At 39.5% G+C, this 26,108-nt stretch overlaps 1 pseudogene; it reads right to left on the bottom strand.

The window, feature by feature from the left end:
• Window positions 1-16,618: 16,618 nt before the first annotated feature.
• LOC111165871 (ADP-ribosylhydrolase ARH3 pseudogene) lies at window positions 16,619-26,009 on the bottom strand (annotated as a pseudogene).
• Window positions 26,010-26,108: the final 99 nt, after the last annotated feature.

The following is a 26,108-nucleotide window of genomic DNA, read 5'->3' as shown; positions in this document are numbered from 1 at the left end:
GCCCCACTTCTGTAAATGTGCTTCAGCCTCATTGGTAAGTTATTTTTTTCTGACTTCTGTGTAAATACTTCCTGGAGAATTAATTATATACGTTTTTCTTTATGAGGATGAAAGGATCTGATTTGCTCATGACTTGATTTTTACTAATTCCTGTATTCTAAACATCTGTTAATCTAGAATTCAAAAATCTCTCCTATAATCCTTATAAATGTTTCCCATTTGCCTTTTTAACTTTTATTCATTTGAATATTCCCTTATTTTCATTTGATAAAAAACAGTCGACCCACCCACCTCCAAAAGCAGAATAAACAGGTTACTTTTTTGAGAGCTTACAGAGCACGAAAGTGCATATTTTCATTTATTACTGATATTCCTGTAACAAAGTTACTATGTTTATATTCCCATTACAGAATAGGATACTGTGCTTTTGTAAGATTGTATAGCTAAAACTTATGGTACTAGAAGACAAAGTATAGTGCTGTTTAGAGTAATACTGATTCCCTTCTATGTTTCCTTACCTCAAACCAGCCTTTCAAACTCCAGCATGAACCCATATTTAACACCAGCCTTCCTTAGTGCATAAAGAAGTCCAATTCAACAGTCACAACCCTCAGTGATCATCCCCCATAGGAGACATGCCTGTACTTTCCACTGATGTACTCAGGGGTGTGGTGTGTGTGTGTGTGTGTGTGTGTGTGTGTGTGTGTGTGTGTGTGACAGAGACAGAGAGACAGAGGGAGAGGGAACTTATTTTTATACTTTTCAAGTGTACAGGCAGGGATGGTTATTTGCATTTAAAAAGCACCAAAAGAGATGGGGAAAAAAAAAAAAAGATCTCTTTTTCTTTATTGCCAGAAGAATAAAAACCCATCCATGTTACCTTAAAGCCTGTATGAACATTACAATGTCAAACTCACCCTGCCCTTTTTCTAACATGCATTCCATTAGGCCATCTTAAAATTTATTCTAACTATAGCACTATACTTTTATGCATTATTGTGTATTTGTAATTAAAGGGTTTACTGCTTTGGCAATTATAGGGAGAATTTAAGCAAAAAACTAAAGTATATTCTACAGAGGACCCAAATTATAGTAGTGACCGGTTGTACATTGATTTAATCTAGACCTCAGGAACAGCACCAGACCTTAAAATATCAACCTTTTATTTGCATAGTAAGGAAGATCAAATATGCACTGTATACAATAAAATCTGAGAAGATGTTGGCATAATGTTGGCAAAATATAGTTATGACAGTGACAGGGTAAAGCAACTATTTAAAAGAATAGGTTCTCTGAATGCTATTGGGCCTTAATGCAGCTTGTCATCTGTAGAGTATCAGTAAATGGTAAGAAAACGATATCTTGCCATGTAATAAGGTGTCATTCTAAATTCTACTCATTGCTAAAAGGAGTTCTTTAGCAATAGCAGGCATTCAATAGCATCTCTTTGATCTGTACATAAGAAAACATGGCCTTGAGTGGCTCATCCAAGAAAACATAGATAACAAAGGTCTGAGCCAGACCTAAACTGAGGACTTCTGATTCTAAATCCAGTGTGCTTTCCCACTGCAGCAGGCTCATGTAAAACTCCAAGACACACATTACAAACAGGATATGCAATTTGGGAAATTTACTTTGAATTATAACTTTGTGCTCTGATTATTTTCCATCAGTGTTTATCTTTGTATGTTTCTCTGTCCCAAGGGTTGTCTCTTTCAGATCATTGTTTTCTGATTTTTCTAAGCATTCCTGTGTGTCTTTCACTCTATCTCCATAACTGCTTTCCACTTTTAGACCTATCTCTACTTTTGTTTTATTCTAAGTTTTTTTTTCTCTTTTGATTTTCTGAAAATATAAAGTAACATGACTTCATTATCAAGAACTTGGATGCTTCTTATATATTCCAGATACTTATAGTTATCTTTGAATTTGATTTCCTCTTTATAATTTTTATCAAGTTACCTAAGCCCTTTCATCCTTTTGAATATCTGTTTTGAAATTTGCTTTGTAGACTATGAGAATCCAGTAGATTAAAAAAAAAGGGCTTCCCTGGTGGCGCAGTGGTTGGGAATCTGCCTGCCAATGCAGGGGATGCGGGTTCGTGCCCCGGTCCGGGAAGATCCCACATGCCGTGGAGCGGCTGGGCCCGTGAGCCGTGGCCTCTGAGCCTGCGCGTCCGGAGCCTGTGCTCCGCAATGGGAGAGGCCACAACAGTGAGAGGCACGCGTACCAAAAAAAAAAAAAAAAAAAAAAAAAAAAATGGGATGAGTGTGGTTAGGATAAAAACAAGCCTCTAGTGTGTAATCAATAGGATTCAGTGGATAAGTAGAATTTCCAATTGTTATATCAGTTTTAAGCCAAACTGTGTGTTTCCTAATTCTGGAAGCTTGATTCTTCCAACATGTTTGAACTATTCTCTGGCAGAGAATTAAGTGCTTTGAGAACAGAACAAAAACCAGTAGTGTTTATGGTGTGGTGGTGTCTCAGATCCTCAGAGATTCTGACACAAACACAGGGCACTTAAAAGGCAAAGGATTTGCTCCACTGGATATATTATGCTTATAAATATACTATTACCATGCAAAGTTAGCCAGTGTTTTAGATTTTGATAATTTTACCTATTTTAGACTTAGGGAAAGTGAAGAATTTTGAAAGAGACGAAGCTGAGTTCAAATTCTACTAGAGTCATCACTTACTAGCCTTGTGTCCTTCAAGCTTCATTTAACTTTCTGAGCCTCATCTGTAAACACTGCAGGGTTGTTTTGACAAAATAATATACACAAAGTGCCTGGCCCATAATGGGTTCCCAGTGAGTGATATGAGGATTGATGATGACGATGACAATGACGATGATGACGTTACTGAGATCTCTCATTGATTAAAGGAGGAAGAGGAGAAAACCAAACTTTGGGGTAAATCTTAATAGCAGATAAAACTAATACAAAATAACGTTTGTGAAAATTGTAAAGGGTAACAGCAATTTAGAAATGAGATTGGTGTTTCATTAAATAAGTTTTCTAAGGGAAAAGAAAAACTTTACTCTTAAAACAAGACCCATAGACACTAATCTGATAAATCTATAAATATGTATATTCAGCCTTGATGTAATAAGTAATTTTAAAAAGCAATTTATGGAATTTTACAGGGATTTATTAGTCTGTTAAAATGTTTTCCCCAAAGTCTTTCATTTTGCACTACATGATTAAAAAAACATAAAATCTCTTTTTTAATAGTTCACCATTTGAAGTAAATGGAAATAAAGCAGAGAGTTTGAAGCATTTGAAATTTACTGCACAATGTACTTTCCAGAAAGTTATTTGTCAAGTTTCATTCTACCATGTTGTATTTGTTTCATGATTTTAAACAGCAGGTACTCCAGGGAGAATCTGAGCGCTGGTAAGAAAAGACACGCGCATATTCTGTGTGTTATGGTCCATACATAGAAATGCTTATCCTCAGAGACAATTTTAGAATAAGCAAAAAATCAGACTAAGGCAAGCAGGATAGCAAGCTCTTGTGGGAGAGCAAACGGAAAACCTTTTTTAGATTTTTGGTTATGAAGCAAAGTTCTCCATTGTTGCAATGGGTGCCTTGTTTTGTTTATTTTGTTTAGTCCTAAGCCAAAGGTAACCTTGCCAGCAGCCAGTCGTCTCTCTATGTGTTCAACGCTTTACTCGCTTTCCAGGGGAGAAGGGCCCGGGGACCAGGGAATCACAGCTGGGAAATGGGGACCCTTTTGTGCCCCTCACTGATTCAACTCAGAATGTCTCTCCCCGAGGTCGACACTAAAAAGGACAATAGATGACACCTTCTGTCTGCTAAACCTAAAGCTGTTATTCCTATTATCCTATATTTTTCATTTTAAAATTTTAAAATAATTATTCGAATCAAACGACATGTCCCTAAAACCGGAAGTAGGGGACATTTTAATACAAACTGCAGTAGAGACATTGTACTCTAGCTCCTTCACATGGGCCTTAAGTGTTGAATAACAGCCTCCAAATAATTATTTCCTCTACCCCACGCGCTTCTCTCTCTTGGTGCGCTGCCCAGGTAGGCAGCCAGTACTAAGTATCTGATAACATGCCTTGTCGGGCCATGTAGAATAATATTTTGTTCCAAGCCCTGTAATCTTTCTCCTTCACATCTAAGGCTCCACGCCCAGCACATCTCATCTCTTGGGAAAGCCACAGAGCCTCTGTGGCCAAGGGTTGTGCTATTTCTACCTCTTCCAAACCAAGATGAAGATGATGTGAAATTTCCATTTGCTTATTGCCCACTGAACACATTCAGAAATTCTGAAGAAAATGCAAAGATGAAGTCTTCTCTGAATTAAAAGTCAAATGTCTCCTCAAAGCTAATTTTTTTTAACATCTTTATTGGAGTATAATTGCTTTTACAATGTTGTGTTAGTTTCTGCTGTATAACAAAGTGAATCAGCTATGTGTATACATATATCCCCATATCCACTCCCTGTTGCATCTCCCTCCCACCCTCCCTATCCCACCCCTCTAGGTGGTCACAAAGCACCGAGCTGCTCTCCCTGTGCTATGTGGCTGCTTCCCACTAGCTATCTATTTTACGTTTGGTAGTGTATATATGTCCATGCCACTCTCTCACTTTGTCCCAGCTTACCCTTCCCCCTCCCCGTGTCCTCAAGTCCATTCTCTATGTCTGCATATTTATTCCTGTCCTGCCCCTAGTTTCTTCAGAACCATTTTTTTTAGATTCCATATATATGTCTTAGCATACGGTATTTGTTTTTCTCTTTCTGACTTACTTCAGTCTGTGTGACAGACTCTAGGTCTAGCCACCTCACTACAAATAACTCAATTTCATTTCTTTTTATGGCTGAGTAATATTCCATTGTATATATGTGCCACATCTTCTTTATCCATTCATCTGTTGATAGACACTTAGGTTGCTTCTGTGTCCTGGCTGTTGTAAATAGTGCTGCCATGAACATTGTAGTACATGACTCTTTTTGAATTATGGTTTTCTCAGGGTATATGCCCAGTAGTGGGATTGCTGGGTCATATGGTAGTTCTATTTTTAGTTTTTTAAGGAACCTCCATACTGTTCTCCATAGTGACTGTATCAATTTACATTCCCACCAAGAGTGCTCCCTTTTCTCCACACCCTCTCCAGCATTTATTGTTTGTAGATTTTTTGATGATGGCCATTCTGACAGATGTGAGGTGATACCTCATTGTGGTTTTGATTTGCATTTCTCTAATGATTAGTGATGTTGAGCATTCTTTCATGTGTTTGTTGGCAATCTGTATATCTTCTTTGGAGAAATGTCTATTTAGGTCTTCTGCCCATTTTTGGATTGGGTCGTTTGTCTTTTTGATATTGAGCTGCATGAGCTGCTTGTATATTTTGGAGATTAATCCTTTGTCAGTTGCTTTGTTTGCAAATATTTTCTCCCATTCTGAGGCTGTCTTTTCATCTTGTTATGTTTTGCTGTGCAAAAGCTTTTAAGTTTCATTAGGTCCCATTTGTTTATTTTTGTTTTTATTTCCATTTCTCTAGGAGGTGGGTCAAAAAGGATCTTGCTGTGATTTATGTCATAGAGTCTCAAAGCTAATTTTATTGGGTTGTTATGTTACACGTGTTTGTAAAGACTGTATTATGGGAATTAATTTTACTCACCTCTGCTATCAAATTCAGTAGGTGTTATATTTCTTATATGGACAGATGCAGAACCTTAAATTTATTTGCATATTCTCTGCTAGGTATCTTGGTTTTACACATATATTGAATTCTCTTCTTTACATTTAGCCAGACACTCTTAGTCTTATTTTAGAGATGAAAATGGAAGTCCAGAAAAATGTTACTCATGTTAAAAATACAGTTTTGCTTGGATGCTAAGAATGATGCTTTAAATGTGATCTTTGATGATGTCTCACCCTGAAACTGCTTTTTTTGTTCTCTTTCTTCAATTGCCAGTGACTTCTCATAAGTGATACACAGGTAAAGGTCATGTTATTTGGATAACTGAGTTCTTGAGGGAAAGGTGGGGAACGGAAAACTACTGTGTTGCTTTCTTCTTCGTAGGCTAGCTGCAGAGTGAAAAAGGAGAAGTGAAAATTACCATTACCTTGGTATGAAGATCAGTATTTGATAGTTTCATGGTTCCACCGTACGGAATTCAGAGGAAACTGAGCATCTCAAGTAGTGTTCCCACCAACTCAGTATCTTCCCCACCTTTGTTCAACTGCTCTCTTTATGTCATTTACAAATTTTTTATAAAATTATTACTATATAAATTTATTTCCATATTCTCTTCTAGTTATCTTTATGCAAGGTATACTTCACTCTGTGACTCAGAGCAGCGGTCCCCAATATTTTTGGCACGAGGGACTGGTTTCATGGAAGAAAATTTTTCCTCAGACGGGGAGGATTGTTCAGGCGGCAATGCAAGCAATGGGGAGCGATGCAGGGCATCAGATGAAGCTTCGCTCGCTAGCCCACTGTTCACCTCCTGCTGTGCAGCCAGGTTCCTAACAGGCTGTGGACCTGATCGGTCCACGGCCCAGGAGTTGGGGACCCCTGACTTAGAGTAGTCTGAGACAGACCTCCCTGCAGATTACATTTGTATGAAACAAATCACATTTATTATCCTGCAGCAAACACAGCTTAAAAGGACAGATTCCTCAGCACTCTGATAAAGCATTCTCTAATTTACAAACCTAATAAATCAAGATGCTGGTACAATTGATTGTCTTCTGGTGCAGAGCACATGTGTTTGCTTCCATCGTGCTCCAGTGCTTGAGAGATTAAGAAAAGACCAGGAGCCACTGAGAAGGCTCCTGGAGGAGCTGCCCAAGTGAAGAGAAGACAGGCAGAGAGAGAGGATGGAGTGCTTGAGCAGCTGAAGGCCTGGGGGTCAGGAGGAGAAGGGGAAGGAGTCAGGGTTAGGACTTGGATAGAGTCCTGCTGCTATTCAGAAACAGTCTCCAACACATCCATTTTATCTCAGTCGAAATTTCTGAATCTCTGAGTTTCCTAAGTCACCGGTGGATGAAATGAAGATAGATAGTAGACAAACTAGGGTGAGAAATAACCTTTAAAGTTTCTTTCAACCTAGGGGCAGGACAGGAGTAAAGATGCAGATGTAGAGAATGGACTTGAGGACATGGGGAGGGGGAAGGGTAAGCTGGGACGAAGTGAGAGAGTGGCATGGCCATATATACACTACCAAACGTAAGATAGATAGCTAGTGGGAAGCAGCCGCATAGCACAGGGAGATCAGCTGGGTGCTTTGTGACCACCTAGAGGGGTGGGATAGGGAGGGTGGGAGGGAGACGCAAGAGGGAGGAGATATGGGAACATATGTATATGTATAGCTGATTCACTTTGTTATAAAGCAGAAACTAACATACCATTGTAAAGCAATTATACTCCAATAAAGATGTTAAACTAAATAAATAAATAATAAAGTTGTTTTCCATTTTTGCAAATTTTAGATATCCATAATTTTTTTCTGCCCCTGTTCAACTCAATAAACACCGAGTCTCCCAGATGACTTATGTAAATCACATTCATGATGCCCCCAAACATTTATATATAACAGGTCTCCAGTTTGACAGCCAGTAGTGAGGTTGACAGTAAAAGGTTGGCTTTATTTCTCTGCTCCTGATGCAAAAGCCTGTGTGAGGTGATAAGACTCCTTATCCCACCCTCCTCAGCTTCCAGGAATGCAAGTATAGCAGAGCTGACTTCAGCACACTGACCACTGCAAGTTAGCTGTGGGGAAGTAGAGGGCTGGGAGAGGAGACAGGAAAGGTAGTGAATGGCTCTCCTGTCCCACAGTCTACACTCTAACTTTTAGGGAAAGGCCTTTGCAGTCGGTCTCCTAGGGCATTGCTTAATTTCTCTTCCCAGTTTCAATTGTTCATGGGTCAGCAATTGACCTACTCTACACAAAACAGGATTGAGAAATCACCTTCTGAGACGCAGACTGGGCAAGGCTCCATATCCATGGTCCTGTCCTGGAGCAGTGGGACATAGGGAGAGGGACAGAAAACTCAAGTCACTGGTTCCAGGTCATTAAGACCATCGTGACTTCCGCATATCTTGAGAATCAGAAAGCCTGCATTGTTTTTTATTGATGGGAGGAGCTCTCAAGTTTACCAGTAAAATAAATACAATTTTTCTACTTTCCAGTTGTCTACAGCAAAGTAAGAATTTTCCATTTCTAGGACCAAAGTATGGAAATGGCATCTGATGTAGAACTTCTTTATTTTTCTGCAACTTTTAATTCAGAAGCTCAACTCGTTTCAAACGATTTTAAGACTAAAACAATACAGCAGTTACAGCTCTCTGACATATTGTTTGTAACCAGAAAAATCAGCAAAGCCAGAAGCCTTCTGCTGTGAGCACTTTTGTTTCTCCTCTTTTGTTTTACTAACCTCTCCACAGCTGGTGCAGTTGAAAACACTCTTTCATCACATACTTAGCAGAAGTTCAAGTGTAGCTGAGAATGCAGCCAAGAATCTGTCTGCTGGGTTCACTGTCAGAATGTCATGTTTCACTTCTAACCTAACTCCTATCTGATACAGCTGACGGAAACAGACAAAGAAAGTCCGCAACAGAAAAAGCTCTCCGTGGACCCTCTCAAACTGATTATTCCCGAGAAATTGAGGACACGTTAAGTCTAGCAAAGTAGTAATATTTTCACATTCATATATGAATTCAGGATTCACAGGGTTTTTTGCTTGTCCAGTCTTTTATTGATGTAGTAAATAAATAGTCTACAAATCACAGAGCTGCTGGATTATGAAGCAATAATGCACTCTTGTCTGATACTACTTAGAATTTACAAAACAAAGTAAAAATTAAAATAAAATAAAAAGTTTACCATATTTCTTCTTTCTGCTTTATTTTAATAAAGTACTTTATATTCCTAATCTTTGTCCCTAAATATCTTTTTGTAATCTAGGGAGTATTCATGATGATTGAATAATTTAGGTCAATACATTTGTTATTGCTGCAAGGTGATTATATTGGCTACTAGACTGTTTTCTATAAAATGAGATAAGTAACTCAAGTTCCTTTTCTTGGAGAAAGGATACATTTTCAGCAGCATTTCCCAAACTGCATAATTCAGGTAAAAAATTGTTTCTGTTATAAGAGAAGTATTTTACATTCTTCTCTAATATCTTTATAGTTTTTTAAATACTTCAATTTTAGTGAATTATTGAAGGGATCATCTCCCAAATCTAGGTACATATACTACTTCTGTTGTGATATTCATAAGTACAATGATAGAAATTAAATACCTCCTAGACTTCCCTGGTGGTCCAGTTGTTAAGACTCTGTGCTTCTAATGCAAGAGGTGTGGGTTCAATCCCTGGTCAGGGAACAAAGATCCCACATGCTATGTGACGTGCCCAAAAAAAAAAAAAATAGTGAGAGAAATTAAATATCTCCTAACACTTGAGAAATGGTGATACCAAAGTGAAGAATCGTAACACCCTGACTTATGATGCTTATCTGGTTTATTCATTCAATCAAGAGACAAATATTTGTTAAAAGCCTACTGTGTGCTGGGCACTGTTCTAGAGGGTCCTGGGAATACTGTCATGAATGAGGGAGATAAATCCCCAGTGTTCTTCTTAATGTAAGTGGGAAGAGTGAGACAGAAGCTAAAAATACAAACACAATTTGTAGCAAGGAGTTCCAGGCAGAGAATTAAAACAGGGAGGTGAGAGAGAGAATGGCTGGCAAAGCTCCTTAATGCTGAGCGGTCAAAAGAGTTGCCCTCTACAACGGAGTGCGATTACAGCTCAGTTCTTCCCCAAGATAAGGATAAAGCAGCCACATAAGGATTCGAGAAGAAATAGCTAGTTCAAAGACTTCGAGTCGAGGAATCCAAAAAGATCTGGAAGGCTGAAAAGCTTTGGGGTTTATTATAAGGGTAATGGGAAATCCTTTGGGGCATTCCAAATGACGGAATAACATGATCTGATTATTGTGTTTAAATCATCACTCTAGAAATTAGGAAGATAGTGGAAACCAAGAGGCCCTGGGAGCGGTGATGGCAGCTTAGACTAAGTGACAGCTGGTATTTGGCCATCACACACAGATAAAGTCATGATACAATGTGCGGTTGTTAAGATATGGAATATTTCCCTACGGGTTGATAAGTAGCCTTTGTCCTGTGTCCCCTGAATGCTGCCACCTTCCTGTCGCAAACTTTCTATCCTCTCTCTCAGGACCTCCAAATTGCCTCATGATGGAGTAATGGAGGAATGAAGATCTGGCATAGCAGAGAACTTACAGACTTCAGTATTCCTGCTAACGGTCCAAACTCCTGCCATATATATTGTTAAATATTTTGAATATAACTGCTTGTGTAGGAATGGAAACACTCATTTTATAAGTATTTGTTGAGCACCTATGAAATAACATAGAATCTCCTAGGCCCTAGGAATGTAGCCCTAAATGAAATCACCAAAACGTTTACACCGTAAAGAAGTTGACAGGTTCCGGTTGTTTTAGAAATAAAGTCATCAGGACTTGCCAATGAATTTGATGTGGGGAAAAGAAAAGGAGAGAAATCCTTCCAGGTTTGTTCCTCAAGCAACTGGTAGATGATGGTGCTGTTTATTTAGATGGGGAAAGTGAGAAGGAGCAGGTTTATGAAGAAAAACCTTTTCTCACGCTTCAGAGCAGACCTAAATTCACAGAGCATATACGGAGAGGCCAATGGGAAATCTTTGAAAAGAACATGGAATCACTTACCCAGCTATGTTCCAATTCTTCATCTGTAAACCTGGAACACTAACATCTACCACACATACATACCTCAGAGGGTTGTGATAATGATCCAACGTGTTAAAAGATATGAAGGTTTTTATTTTCTCCAGAAAACTGTGGATCACTATCACTAAAACATCATTAAGAACTTCACACAGATTTCTAAGAATCACCATTCTTGGTTTTTCCATTCTCTCCCCAGATAGGAATGTAGGAGACAGGAGACTCCAAGGACGGGCATAGAAGAGCTGGAACGCTGGTAGGTAAGACCAGCAATTAAAAGCTCCTAAAAGTTAAGAGATGGTCTGTATATTAATTTTTACCACTTCAGGAGTGGTTTCTCAATGAATCATTTTCTTATCATGGTGAAAAACTCTACCAATTTTGATCTCATTTTATATTGGATAAATAGCAGTCATTGCAATTAAACACTCTTATCTGATGTAGTTATAAAAATCAAGATGAGGAAAAAAAGAAGTAATGTAATTCACATGCTTCACTCATGCTTTGTACATTTTAAATCTGCATCTGTAAGACATGGATCATCTATGCGCTACTTACCTTCCAGAGTTGTGGAAGGAATCAAATGAAATAGTGCATGTGAGTATGCTCTTCAAATGTTTGTTGTTACTAGACCAACAGGACATATAGTATATAGTGGAAAAACTACTTGCAGGCCACAAAGAGTTGGGTATTTGTTTTATATCTTCTTACCTCAACCCATGGAAACCACAGCATCTTGTATTTATTCCAAAGCATTTACTATCCTTCACTGGATTAAGTGAATTATTATTGAAGACAGCAGATGACAAGAATATCATGTGTCTAATTTACTGTACCTAGAGGTTTAAGTTCAAAGCTTTGGCACAATTCCTAAGGTACTCTGCACCCTCCACACCAAACCCAACAACCCTTAAAAATTTCAGTAGTTCAAATTCTCTGCCAGTATTTCTCAGCTGCTTCTTTTTCCCTCTCTTAGGAAATGAATAACATAACTTTCTGAAGCTTAATGAAAATTAGATAATATGGTATCGTAGTGCTTGAAAACACAAAAATTAGAGTCAGGCTACTGGGGGTTGGAAACCTAGTTATGTGACTGACTTTGGACAAATTATTTAAGCATTTTTGTGTCCACGCAAGATGGGAAAATTGATAATACCCATCTCTAGGGTTGTCACGAGGAATAAATAAGTTGTTAGATGTAAACTCCTTAGAACAGTGTTTGGCCATAGTATGAATTCAATGAATGTTAGATATTATTATGTCCTCAGAATATGACATGGCATCTACAATAGCAAAAGAGAAAAAAAAAAAGAAATTGGGGTAGAAATATCCATGTAACCATATCTTAATACTAGTGTGTAGAAAAATACTATAAAGGATCTTTGTCACTAAATCAATCAAGACCTAGAGCTTGATTAGAAAGCTGATGTATAAAACTCATTGATGAAACAAACATTGTGAGATGTACACCGTGTACCAGGGACTGTGATCACGCAGGGAGTATAAATGCAAATATATGCACACCTTTCCTCAAGTAATTCACACTGTGGTGAGAAGATCCGATTAAAAGTGAGTGAGGACATCATTTGTTGATGCCCACCTAGTTCCCTAGTTCCAAACTTCTGTATATAACAACACAATGTGAAAGGTTCTAGAACAGAGAGAAGCACAGAGTATACTGTTGTGGAATTGTGAGCAGGTTGTATAGCTGGGGGGCGTCTTTGTACAGGGCCCTGAAAAAAGGAGGGGCTTGAAACTGACTTGTGATAGCAGACAAAATGGATCAGAAAGCACTTCTAAGAAGATATGATGCTAGATCTGAGTCAAAGGATAAGAAGCAGTTAACTAGGTAGACAGAATTGGGGAGGAAGGGATAGGTATTTTCAGGCGCATAAAGGAGATACATGGAAGCATGAGATAGCACGACCTAATCTGGGAATTTGTGTAATTAAATATGGCCAAAATGAAGAGTGTTTCTGGTGGCATTGAAGGAGTTGAGAATGAAGAGTTTGTCAAGGGTCAAACCTTACAGGGTGTGGTATATGAGGCTTGGAAGTGCGATCTTGGTGCTGAAGGTAATGGCGTGGCTTTGAAGGGTTTGAACAAAGCAACATCAAAATCAGATGTGTTGGGGCTTCCCTCGTGGCGCAGTGGTAAGAATCCACCTGCCAATGCAGGGGACACGGGTTCGCGCCCTGGTCCGGGAAGATCCCACATGCCGCGGAGCAACTAAGCCCGTGCGCCACAACTACTGAGCCTGTGCTCTAGAGCCCGCGAGCCACAACTACTAAAGCCCGCGCGCCTAGAGCTCGTGCTCCGCAACAAGAGAAGCCACCGCAGTGAGAAGCCCGCGCACCGCAATGAGGAGAAGCCCCCGCTCGCCGCAACTAGAGAAAGCCCGCGTGCAGCAACCAAGACCCAACGCAGCCAAAAATAAATTAAAAAAAAAATCAGATGTGTTTTCAAAATATCTGACTGAAAACATCCCCATCTCACTCCCAGCATTCCTATTCCTTTGTCCTCCATGGCGCTTATCACCGCCTGACATATTATTTGATTTGTGGGTTGTCAGTCTCCCCCTGCCATAATGTAAGTTCCGTAAGGACAGACAGATAGGTTCCTGTCTTGCCTTAAACATTCATTAAATAAATAGCAGATGGAGCAAACTTCATACAACTTCTCACTTTCAGACTCATGCATTTATTTGGTTGCCTTTTCTTCAAGAACCTCTTTTGGTGGAGCAGCCAACATCCTATAAAAATGAGTATTAAAAAATTTAATAAAGATTCTCCTTGTGCTTCCTTTCATTTGGCATGAAGGAAAGCCACTTAAACACTAGTGATCCATTCTGACTTCTTTTTCAATTAAAGAGGCTTAGCATCTAGAATTATGCAAAATAGATGTCCAAGTCCAAGTGCTTTTATAAACAGGTAGAAATAGCACAATAAAATAGCTTTATTTGACATTTTATTTACCACCCAAAAATAATACTTATGAAAGCTTATCTTTTCTGTGAATATTTTTTTACTTTAATGAGTTCAGGAAGAAATGTAACACAATGAATACTAAATTAGTACATCTTACAATAAGAGTGTTTTAATGGTCTATAACTTTAATTCCTCAAATTTATATTAAACTCTTTAAAACAGATGAATATTTTCCTATTCAAATAATTAGTTAATTATACTTAGTAAAGTGTTAACCTGGGCAATTCAGGGGGCCCAACCAAGACCCACCAAGTTTTCCAGAATTAGGCACACTCTCACTTGTTTCATCAATGTTTTCTTACCAGTTGGGAAACAATTAGTTGGGTTTCACTGTGCATCATGGGTCCGAGCTGCATTGGGACCTTTATTTACTTCCTGCCTTTGATCACCACTCTTATCTCCTGACTCATTTTGAGTTGGAAAGTTCCATGCTTGACTCTGTCAACCCACATCCTGCTGTCTAAAAACACAGGATGTAGTTTTATCTTGCCGTCTCAGAGCATTTTATTCTGCTCATGTCTCTCACTCTTTGATGGCTTCCAAGACCCTCTCTTTGGTTGTGTCCTTTGAAAGAATACATCTGGGCCCTCCCTGACCAGCCACATTGACTGATCCTGGTGTCCATTGTACCTGTACCTACTAGGTTTCATTTTCCCAAGTCGAAATTTGGTAAACCACAGTGAGCTGCTCTCCATCATCGATTCAGAGCAATCCCCTATTAGTTATTGCTGTCATTGGCTTAATATTTAGGGAGGTACATGGGCTTCTATTCCTTGGGAAATATCTTGGCTGGAGTGTGATCTTCAGAGTTTAAAATTCAATCCATTGTTTACTGTGACTCAGAAGCAATTACTATTCCCACCCAAAAGAAAACTCTTCTGAAATAACTATCCTTTAAAAAAAACAAAACAAATTTAGGAAAAGTTGTTATTTTTAAAAGCGAAACATTTAAACATTATTACTGAAGGACTTTAAAACATATTATATGTCTTAAATGTTGAATGAGATAATTAAGTGCTTAAATTCCATCCTGCAAACTAAAAATGATGAAAGAAATAAAAAGAAAAAGAAGAGAAAATAGGAAAAGGAAAAGATTAGGGTTAAAAGTGGAATTCCAAAAAATAAATGAAGAGTGCTTTGTATCTTAAACGATATTAAATGGCTGTGCTGATGTCACCTTTTGAAATGTCAGGAATTGTGAAAAGTCTGAGATGTTTACTTGTAAGTTAACGGGTTAGCGGGTCACAGTTTCATATATGCTGTCAGAAGACATGAGACTCCTGGGTCAAAGACAAAAGACTTCATTACTCAGAGCACAGCAGGTAGCATGAATCTCATGTTCATGTTAGTTCACCTTTTGCCCTAAGTCCCATGGGAGTGATGTAGATGGGTCTAGGTGGGTGCTGCATGCATAGTGAGCGTGTATCACAACTGAGGAATTCTAAGCTTAGGAAAACCCCAGTCTTATAAGGAGTTGCTAAAAAATCTACCCAACCTTTTCTAGAGGGAGCTCTTATCTTTATTATCCTAGTTAGAAAACAAATCTGCCCTCTATTCCAAAAGGATCTCTCTTTGTTCATGGCAAATTGCCTTGAAAAGATAGTATAGAACAAAAGCTGTCACAAGACTTGTAGAAATGCCATGGAGAGTTGACCTGAACAATATCCATCCCTTGATGTAGTCTTTAAAAATATAAACATATTTAAGGACTATCACTCAACTCTATAAAACATATTGCAGAGTTCAGCAACGAACACAACCACTATTAATTCAACAAATATTTTGACCTCAAAACCAGCAAGTAGTCATTATCAGCAATAAAATGTTTGACATGTTAAGCACTGTTTTGCATGTGCCGCAATGTAAATTTGTTCCATGAGGCAAGATGTTCAAGTAGTTTATATGATCCTACATCAAGGTAAAGCATTCCTATGGATGGATATAAAGTAAATAAATAATAATGACAATAGTGAAGATTTTACAATTATATAAATTTCTAGGAGTCAGTGTTTTTTTTATCTTTATACAGGAAATTGAAGGGAAAAACTATTACATTAAAAATGTAAAACAGGGCTTCCCTGGTGGCGCAGTGGTTGAGAGCCCGCCTGCCGATGCAGGGGACACGGGTTCGTGCCCCGGTCCGGGAAGGTCCCACGTGCCGCGGAGCAGCTGGGCCCGTGAGCTATGGCTGCTGAGCCTGCGCGTCCGGAGCCTGTGCTCCGCAACAGGAGAGGCCACAACAGTGAGAGACCCGCGTACCGCAAAAAAAAAAAAAAAAAAAAAGTAAAACAGAATATGTAATGACTGTCTTATACCTTTCCTTTTTCCATATAATTCAAATATCATTTGCTTGCTCCTCAGTCTTAGCTAACTATTCTCTTATTTCACAGAGAAAGTAGAACCAATGAAAAGAAAATTATCTCACTTACAGCCACCAAATTTACCAACCTACTTACCCATGCCCATCCTCTTTGTCTTCCCTCCTGTTAAACTGAATTAACTCCTTTTTTTCTTCTAAGACTATTTTTCACCCCGGATTTTTCCTCTTCCAGCTTCTTCAGAGATTTTTTTTCTTGCAATTTTCCCCTTTCTCTATCCTATACCATGAATACACTTACTGTTATTGGCTTATTCTTATCAGCATGTGAAACATTCTTCAAAAACCCTTAAGAAAAACCTCCCTGGACTTCATGTCCTCCTTCAGTTGTCTCCCTATTCCCCCACTTCCTCAAAAGAGGTCTCTAAATAGTCTTTGTCTCCACTTACTCACTTTCCTGTCTCCTCAGCCAATGATCCTTTCCTCCCCACCACTCCACTGAGACAGCTATTGTCCAGGTCAACATTTGTAGGTACCATATAGATACAATTTCAATTCATGATGCTAGATTAATATTAAGTAGATAAAATTCTACTTAAAAACACATTTGTGAAATGCAAACAATATCTGTCTTCCCTACCTCACAGGGTTGTTGTGAATCAAATGACATAACGCAAGTGAATATTTCTGTAAGCCACAATGCATCACACACGTAAGTATGATTTTCTAGGCTATGAATCAAAGGCATGGCTTTTGGTAGTTTTTATCTAGCCTTAGTGAAACTCAAAGAACTAGAATATAGTAGATTGCCCACAGTCATTTGTTGAACAAATAAATGCATGAACAAATGAATAACTGAAAATGCTTGGTTTGGTGGAGACTCTGGCTGGAAATGAGTGGAAGCACCCAGCTAGAGTGGTACTAAAGGACAGAACAGGGTCTAGAAAATATAAGCAGAAAAGTCATTCCTGGAAAAAAATATATATATGTTCATATATATATATATATATATATATATATATATATATGGATCACTTTACTGTATACCAGAAACGAACACAACATTATAAATCAAGTATACTTCAATAAAAAGAAAATCATTCCTCCCATAATGACATGCAGAATCCCATCTCCCACCAAAATTATCTAAGAGCTTGAAAAACTATTAAGGCTTCATTTTGTTCAAGAAGTTATCTGACCTTTCAAAGGATCCTTCTTGTCTAAGTTTGTGTTTAACTGAGGAGCTATCTCATACAGCCACACACAAATAAAGAAAACAAATATATACATATAAAACATGCCTTTTCTGCTTAGCCAAGACTCAAACATCAAGACTAATCAACACCATCAATTAAAATGTAAAATGTGACAAATGATAAAAATATATATTTTTTATTATCTGGAGAACGATTGCTTTCGGATACAGTTGAAATAAGCTAATGAAGACATTGAGACCCTGAGCTAGGTAAACAAGAGCCAACTTTGCAAAGTAACACTTAAATTATGATGGTATCCTCTCTAGAAAATGTTTAAATTTTGGCGACCCAGGTTACGATGTTCTCCCAGATTTTGAAAGCTTTTCCACACAGTCTAATGAGGAACTTTGAGGCATGATTCATCAGTATTAAATCAAAAATAAATGTGCTGTTTTCAGATATTTCCTTCAGGGTTGGTCGAAATCATTCTACCATGTAACAGTTTATGGGGGAAAGCAAGACAGCTTGACTTACATACAGCGCTGCCACCAGAGTAAACAGTGCCTCAAACCAAGGAAATTTAAAGCACATGCCTTACTGTCAGGTTTAACTTGCTTTACAAACCTGAACAGCCATCCCTGTTATAAAAATCCATTTCTGATTTGGTAACTAACATTTAATCATAAAGACGAAATAAATATATTTGTGCATGTAAACATATGGTAATTATAATTTTTGTCAAAGAACTCAACTTTCCAATGTCCCATATGGGAAATCATTGAGGAAGTGATGATCATGACAGAGAACCATCAGAGAGAAATGTTAACAAAGCAGTATCAGTAAAGAACTAAGACACATGCTACTTTCTAGACTAGAGATACACATATATGGACCTGAAATATAAGGTGATATTGTTTTGTCAACATATTTGCTCTTTCTACATATCTTATATACTGCCCTCCTAACTTATACTGTACAAATCTTTGGCTGAATACAGACTTGGAGCATCAAGGAGACTTGGTTTCGAATCTTAAATCTGCCATTTGCTAAAAGGCATGTTCTCTCGCAGGAACGTTTTGAAGATGGCGTCTGGCGTTCTTGGAACTCCTGCCACCCAATCTCTTGGTTCTGACTTTATCCTATCAGGGTGCTATCAAGTTGAATGGCTGTTGGTGGTATAATTGTTTGTCTTTGGCCATTAGGCTGCAAGCTGTGTAAGGGCAGGAAGCCTGTCTATCTTGCACAACACCATGTCCTCAACATCTGTATAATCCCTGGCTCTTTCTAGCCACTTACTTGTTGAATGAATTAATGGATGAATGAGTGACATATAGCATTGCTTCTCAGCCTTTTCATTCCTTTCAAGCTCACTTAAATTCATCTTTACATGAATTTTTTTCTATACTGACATTTCCACTGTATTTTATTGTTCCAAATTACTTGGAGCTTGTTATTGGATTATTGATTTTGACCCTTGGTCCTATCCATGTTAGTCATCCTACTTGAGTAGGAAAATCATGTTTTATAAACTTATTTCCTATTGATCTTGAAAATAAGGGGCAGAGCATTTAAAATGACATGCAAAAAAAAAAAATCATTTCACTAGCAAGTCAGGAAAAGAAACTGAAAAAAAGATAGTATTTTACTCCCGGACATTTTCAAAGTTCTTCTTCTTGAATTTTATGTCAATCTTCAGTGTTGCTGAGGACGTGAAGAAATAACACCTTGATCCACCCTGGACGGAGTCCATGAGTGTGATAATTATGGTAAGGAACTCTGATCTCTACTAAAAGCCTTCCCAATGTTCACCCTCTTTACCCAGCAATGTCACTTCCTTGACTTATCCTAAGAAAATAATCAGAGATGCACCAAAGACCTCTGTGTGGGGATGTTATATGTAAGAGTGTTAATTGAAAATAAAGTAAAAGTATAATAACGTAGGGGGGGTTGACTTAGTACAATGGAATGCCAGGCATTTATCAAAATTCATGTTACAGAGGGATAATTATACCTGAAAATTATCAAAAAGAAAAAAAAATCACAAAGAAACATGTAAAGTGAAAATTACCCCAATTATAAATATATATTTGTATAGAAATGTACATATTTTAAATAATATATTTATATTTTATTCATTATTCACACATATGTATATAAGAAGACTAGAATAAAATATACTATAAGTTAGATTTTATGAGGTTATGCTGCAGTAACAAATAATCCTAAAATTTAGTGGTGTAACAATAAAGGTGGGACTTCCCTGGTGGTCCAGTGGTTAAGACTTAGCCTTCCAATGCAGGGGGTGCAGGTTCGATGACTGGTCAGGGAGCTAATATACCACATGCCTCACAGCCAAAAAACCAAAACATAAAACAGAAGCAATATTGTAACAAATTCAATAAAGACTAAAAGAAAGGTCCACATTAAAAAAAAGAATTTTTTTTTTTACAACAGTAAAGGTTAAATTTCATGCCAGCAGAGTCAGTATAGCTCTCCTTCATGTGTCTTCTTTGTCCTACTATTTATTCTTAAAGAACATCCCTTCTTTAGTACTTTGTTTTTCTCGTGGCAGAGAGAAAAGGGCCAAGGAGAAACCATGTGATGATTTTAAAGACTGTACCTAGAAGTAGCTCATATTTCATCGGCCAAAGCAAGCCCTAGGGACAAGACTGGCTTCACTGAGGCCAGAGGAATAATCTCTCTCAGAGAAGACCCTGCACATCACATGGGAAAGCAGTGAACGTTAGAAAAAATATATAATTTACCACAATAACCATTGTCTCCTGGTGGTGATAATAGGGCTAATTTTTGTTTTCTTCTTCATACTCCTATATATGTTTTTTTTTTTTCAAAAACGGACTCATGTGTTACTTTTAAAAGCAGAAAATAAGTCACACACAGAAAGAAATCTGTTGTATCACACCACGTGGTTCACCTCCCACTTCACTTCCTCCTGATTGAGTTATATACCGTCATCTGTGGTCAAGTGAGTTCTGATGTATTATTGGCTATGGGTGTTGATCTGGTTAGTCTGCCATTCTTTCTCAATGAGTCATATGTAGACTTCCTTTCAACACATTATGGCCCTATAAAATATATCTATAAACAATATCAATTACATTACTGAAGAGTGACTATTGGTATGGTATGTAACCCAGTGGTTCTCAGCCAGAAACAATTCTGCCCCCCAGACGATATTTGGCAATGTCAGAAGACATTTTTGGTTGCCACAACTTGGTGGGGTCAGGGGGAGGGTGGTCTTCTGGCATCTAGTGGGTAGTGGCGAGGGATGTTGCTAAGGGAAGTCCCCTTCACCCCCCTAAAAAATTATCTGGCTCAAAATGTTAATAAGTACCAAGATTGAGAAACCTTGTGATCCCATGATTCATACTTAAAGGGAGGACTGGGAACCCTGCAAGTGCTTTGAGATGTAAGTCTTACAGCTCAGCCTTCAGACGTGGATGGTGGTTTCTTATGGGTTGACAATCACATAAATGTAATCTATGATTGATGATAGTGCTGTGAATCAGGTTTATTGACCAATCAACATACACATTCATGTATCTTACCATCAGAACTTATGGTCTAAATTAATATTTACAATAATTTAGAAATAATGTCTGGGTGATGACTGTGAGCCTGAGTCTTGGGAGAAATTGTTCTGGTATTTTGCACAGGAAATTGTTGCTGACTTGAGGAGGACTATTTGGAAAAAAAGCAAGGAATGTTCTGACGGTTTGTCAGTCATGAGTAACTTCAACTCCTACAGTTATTACCATCATTTGTGTACATGTCTGTCACTTTACCTTCATCTGTTATGTATTTGGGAGATGAAGGAGAACAAGAGTGACATCACCACAAAATTCAGACATATCTTGTAATATTTGTCTTAACACATTCTGTTGTCAAGGGTTATTAATTGACTACAATCTTTTTTTGGGGGGGGTGGGATTTAAAAAACTGTTTATTGCTCTGTGACTTCATCTGGAAGCTGTTAACAAGACCCATGACAGCCAAGGGCCAGGTGTGCATCTAGATCAGCTAGATTCACGTGTCCACCTCCTGATCCATATAAACCTGGCACTCAGGGGCCCTGTGCAGTCAAAGGCAGGCTTCCTGGCAAATTGGTTAAATCCCAACAAGGAGAAATGATGCTGCAGATCATTTCCACCTCCCCAAATCCCATGTCCTAGATAATAAAGGAAAACGCCACAAGTACTGCTCCAAAATAAAACCGGCCCCGGTCCCTTATGTCTGACAGAGGAGCCAGGAGCACCGAGGCTCTGCAGAAGCCAGGAACCCAGCACCAGAAGGCACCCGTCCCTCCCTCACTGTTCAGTGACCTCCCCAAAGGAGTCCCCAGCCCCAAGGGTGCACTCCGGCCACACTGCAGGAAGACCAAGGCAGGGAGCCCAGGGTTTCCAATCGGAGCTGTAGTTAGTCCTGCTGGGTATGGCGGAGCCCCAGCAACTGTGGCCCTCACAGACTCTTCTGGAAGACCTGGTGCAGGCTCTGGGCCAGGACGTCAGTCTCCTCATAGCCCTCACAGCTTTGCTGCCAGCTCTCTGGCACCTCTTCCATGCCATAGTAGGCGCCAGCAATGGCCCCAGCCATGGTGGCAATGGTGTCTGTGTCCCCACCAAGTGAGATGGAATAGATGAGAGTCCTTTGGAGGCAGAGGGGATCTCGGGGTCAGGCTCCATGCAGCACAGGAAGCAATAGATGGTGGTGGGCACAGATTCAAAGGCAGCAATGCCATTCCCTAGCTTGGACACCACCTCCTCTCTGGTCACTGCGTTCTGCTCTAGAAGCTCCCCAATCTTCTTCAGTCGGCTGGAGTACGACGCTCCTCCATGCCCAACTCCCTGGCACCTGACACTTCTTGGGTGTCACTGTCCAGCTCCTCCATACGGGCCAGGAGTTGTTCAAGGAAGTGCTCACTGGACGACTCACCCTGCAAAGCCAGGTGCACAGCCAGGGCCTGCAGGATGGCACCCTTGTAACCCAGGGAGGAGGCGTGTGTCAGCTGGGCCGAGAGCCGGGCAAACTTCTGCACATCCTGGACGCTGTTATAGGCCGGGGAGATGCCGGCCCCCCGCATGGCGCCCCCGTTGCAGTTGGAGCCTTTGCCATTAAACTGGGCCGGGACGGCTCAAAGCCATCACGGCACTTGGGGCTCAGGAGCTTCCTGAAGACGGTGATCATTCCAGCACCATAACCCCGTCAGGGTCTTTCTCGTACTCCTGAGCAAACCTGTGAGCCGTGTCCACCTCGTCGAAGGCCCCCTTGGCCAGCAGAGACTGCACCAGCGCCCCGGCCACGGCCGGCCGTGTCGTCGGTGTAGCAGAGTGCTTCTGGCCGTGCGCTCCCCGACGAGCCGGGGTCCGGCTCCAGGTCCTGGACCTGACGCGGGACTGAAGTCAGGTCGGCGGTGTCGCGCGCCTTGTCGACGGCGCCCACGCCCACGCAGTCCCCGAGCAGCGCTCCCGCCAGGCAGCCTGGGAAGCGGCAGAGGGAGCGGGCCGCCGCCGTCATCACCGCCGCCGCCGCCATCCGCGAGGACCGGCCCCCGTTTGACTACAATCTTGATTCTAAATTTAAAACAAATGTTACACGAAGGTCTCAATTTAAGAGATGATTTTAATAAAAGGTTTCACGTATAAAATTATTTTTAAATAATTAAGATACGACCTGTGCTATCTTTACTTCATCTTGCCACATCTGTCCCTATTCCTTATCCTAGAAATTTCATCCCACCAAAACTCAGAGCCTTCTTTTCGCCATCTGCCTTATGCTACACTTCCAAATCCTCACAAAACAGTCACTGCTTCCTCCTTAGTATGTGTATCAGCACTGCCGTCCCTGCAACACCTCCCATCACATCACAGTGTTTAAGCTTGCCTTTTAACTAAATGATGGGCTTCTAAAAACAAAAGCAAAGAGAGACTGCTTACATCTATCTTTGTAACCAAGAGATTTACATAATGTCCAGTTCATGGCAGGTGTCAATCAACTGTAATGTGTTAATGAATCCCCCCAGTGACCAGGTTTAATTATAGAGAGGGAAGAATATATTAGGGCTATTTTTATATTAAGGGATGAATGACTAGCTTTTCAAAAGAGCACATAGGCTGACTCAAAGGAATGACTATTTGGTGGTGACATTGTGCTAGGGAGACAGTAGAACAGAAGAGATATTTTGAGGCAAGAGAGGCTTCCTAGGTTCCTCAATTCATTACTCAACGGCAATGACCTACTCCAACATGACGAGGTCCTGCTATGCTCTAAAGAAAGAAAGTACATCTAGGACATTGTCCTTGACGATGTGAGTTCTTCAAACTGAAAAATATTTTTCTTAAAATTATTGCTGATGAAATTCTAACACATATTGCAATCACATGGCTGAAAAAATATTTGACCACATGTTAACAATACCAGTTTGATTTAAGAAATTATTATTGATACTTTTAGCATACACCTGTAGCTATAGAACCTAACTACCAAACATAGGGTGAGAATTCTTCGAAATTTCAGTTTATTAAGTTATAGTTTTTAAAATACTATAAAATATTGATTGTCCCTTTTATTTTTTTTCAGGTCCAACATTCCTTTAACTTCCAAAAACTACATATTCTGCCAATAATTTCTATCTTTGTCCCTTGTTGCTCTTAGATCTTAATGGCTACACTGTATACTTGGAGTTCTTGGTAGTATTCGATTTAGTGTTTAATTATACTCTTCCTTCTATTGATCACTAATACTTTCTTATATATGCCGTACCTCCCAATGAAAGTTCCTTGAAAGAGGGGTTGAGTTGCAGACAGCCATTCTTTTTTTTTTTTTTTTTTTTTTTTTGCGGTACGCGGGCCTCTCCCGTTGCGGAGCACAGGCTCTGGACGCGCAGGCTCAGCGGCCATGGCTCACGGGCCCAGCCGCTCCGCGGCATGTGGGATCTTCCCGGACCGGGGCACGAACCCGTGTCCCCTGCATCGGCAGGCGGACTCTCAACCACTGCACCACCAGGGAAGCCCCCCAGACAGCCATTCTTAATTTAAAAATGGGTTGTATTCCCAAAGTCATACTTGTTTTCAACATATATTTATTGATCACCTATTCCCATGCCAGACTCTGTGTTAAATATAGGGAATAAACACAGCCTACTCAGTTGGAAGTTGATTTTTTTTTTTTAATTTAGAATGCATTATTCCACAGAAGCGGTACTTTTAAAGGAGGTTAGCTTCCCAGATGAACCCCACAAATCAATTTATATATCATATAGTTCTATTACTTTTATTCTTTGTTCCCCGTTCCCAATCCTATACTGTAAAAGTACTAACTTCCCAGTACTAACTTCATTCTCTCCAATAAGAATAAAATTTAAGTTGTGGCACACAAAAATATTTTCCACAAATGGCAGCAAACAGATAGTATTTCAATACTGCAATGAACAAAACAGGAGCTGAGACTCAGCCCGGCTCCTAGGGTAGATCTCAACTACTCTGAGTCCCTGAGCACGTGACTTTCTCCTGACTGTTCCTATGGAGTCAAAAGTGTAGCCAGACTGAAGGGAAAGATCCTTACCCTGTTTGAAAGAGAGGATTATTTTTGTCTCTCTGCCACTGGAAGTGACCCAGGAAGGGATAGTTCTGACTACCCCTGGCTGTTCTCTCACACCCAGGAGAGGAAACAGCCTGGATGGTCCCAGGCAGAGTGTGACAGTGCAAAGAACTCTGGTCCCAATGCCGTCTCCAAGTTACTAAACTAGCCAGACCTGAAGTCTCACTTACTTCTGGGATTTCTGGGATGTAATAGTATCATTTTCTTTTATCTGAAACCAGTTTATGTCAGGTTTGTATTACTTGCAGCCAAAACAATTCTAAACAACCCAGTATCAAACATTTTGGATTAGAGAACACTGTAATCTTCTATTCCTCTTATTCTAATCCTAGCAATGAGTCCATCTATAATTTCCTATATCTGATTTTTCTGAGGTGTACTGGACAGATATCCCTTGCTTATAGAGGAACAATTTTTTGTTATGATTAGAGTCCTCAGTGCCTCACTTTTTTTCCAAAACAGAAAAAAAAAAAAAAACCTTCAGTTACCAAAGGAAGAAAATGGCAGGAAGCCCCAAAACAAGCTATTTTTTTTTCCCACTTCAAATGATGCTCAAATCTTATAGCCAGTTTCTTTTCAACAGTTCACCACCACCTCTAAAAATCTATGTGTGTGCTGCATTGGTAGCTGCCCTGAATTCCAAATTACCCTGCACACCCGTTCCTAATCACGGAGATCTTGATTGGAACTAAATTTGTTCTCTGTGCAGAAATCACTCATGTTCCAAGAGCAGTTTCTCCTCTGGTCAAATTAGCTGTGTAAATATTACGAATAAAAATATATGTAGGGGCAAGTGGATTACAAAAAGGCATTTCCTTATAAATGATCCATGTGACTCCAAATTAGAATGTGTCTTAAAAATAGGGAGAGCCTGGGAAAGATTAGTAGACCAAAACAAATGGTGCCCATAAACTGCCCCAGATTTGTAGACCAAATTCTCAACAGCTTAAAGCTTGAAAAAAAAAAAAAGGAAGAAACATGGGAAAGAGGGAGAGAGGAAAGTTTTAGGTATAATACTTTTAAATCCTAAAATACAAGCTGGATTTTGAAAAACAAGGCTGAGGTAGATTGGGCAGTACGTGTAGATTGAGGCTATCTTTGGCTTTTTCCAAATTTCTGCCTTTAAGACGTTTCCATCCTATTGAAAATGATTTAATTCATCCTTTCAGAATTTTTTTAAACAAATCACGTATTTAAATTTGTATAGTACTTAGAAAGGGA

This window comes from Delphinapterus leucas, chromosome 12, assembly GCF_059928025.1.
Source record: "Delphinapterus leucas isolate spDelLeu-1000000601 "Yukka" chromosome 12, BTC_Dleu_Yukka2, whole genome shotgun sequence".
Classification (NCBI taxonomy): domain Eukaryota; kingdom Metazoa; phylum Chordata; class Mammalia; order Artiodactyla; family Monodontidae; genus Delphinapterus; species Delphinapterus leucas.
Note: the sequence above shows the minus strand (reverse complement) of the source record. Positions and strands in the feature narration are given on the sequence as shown.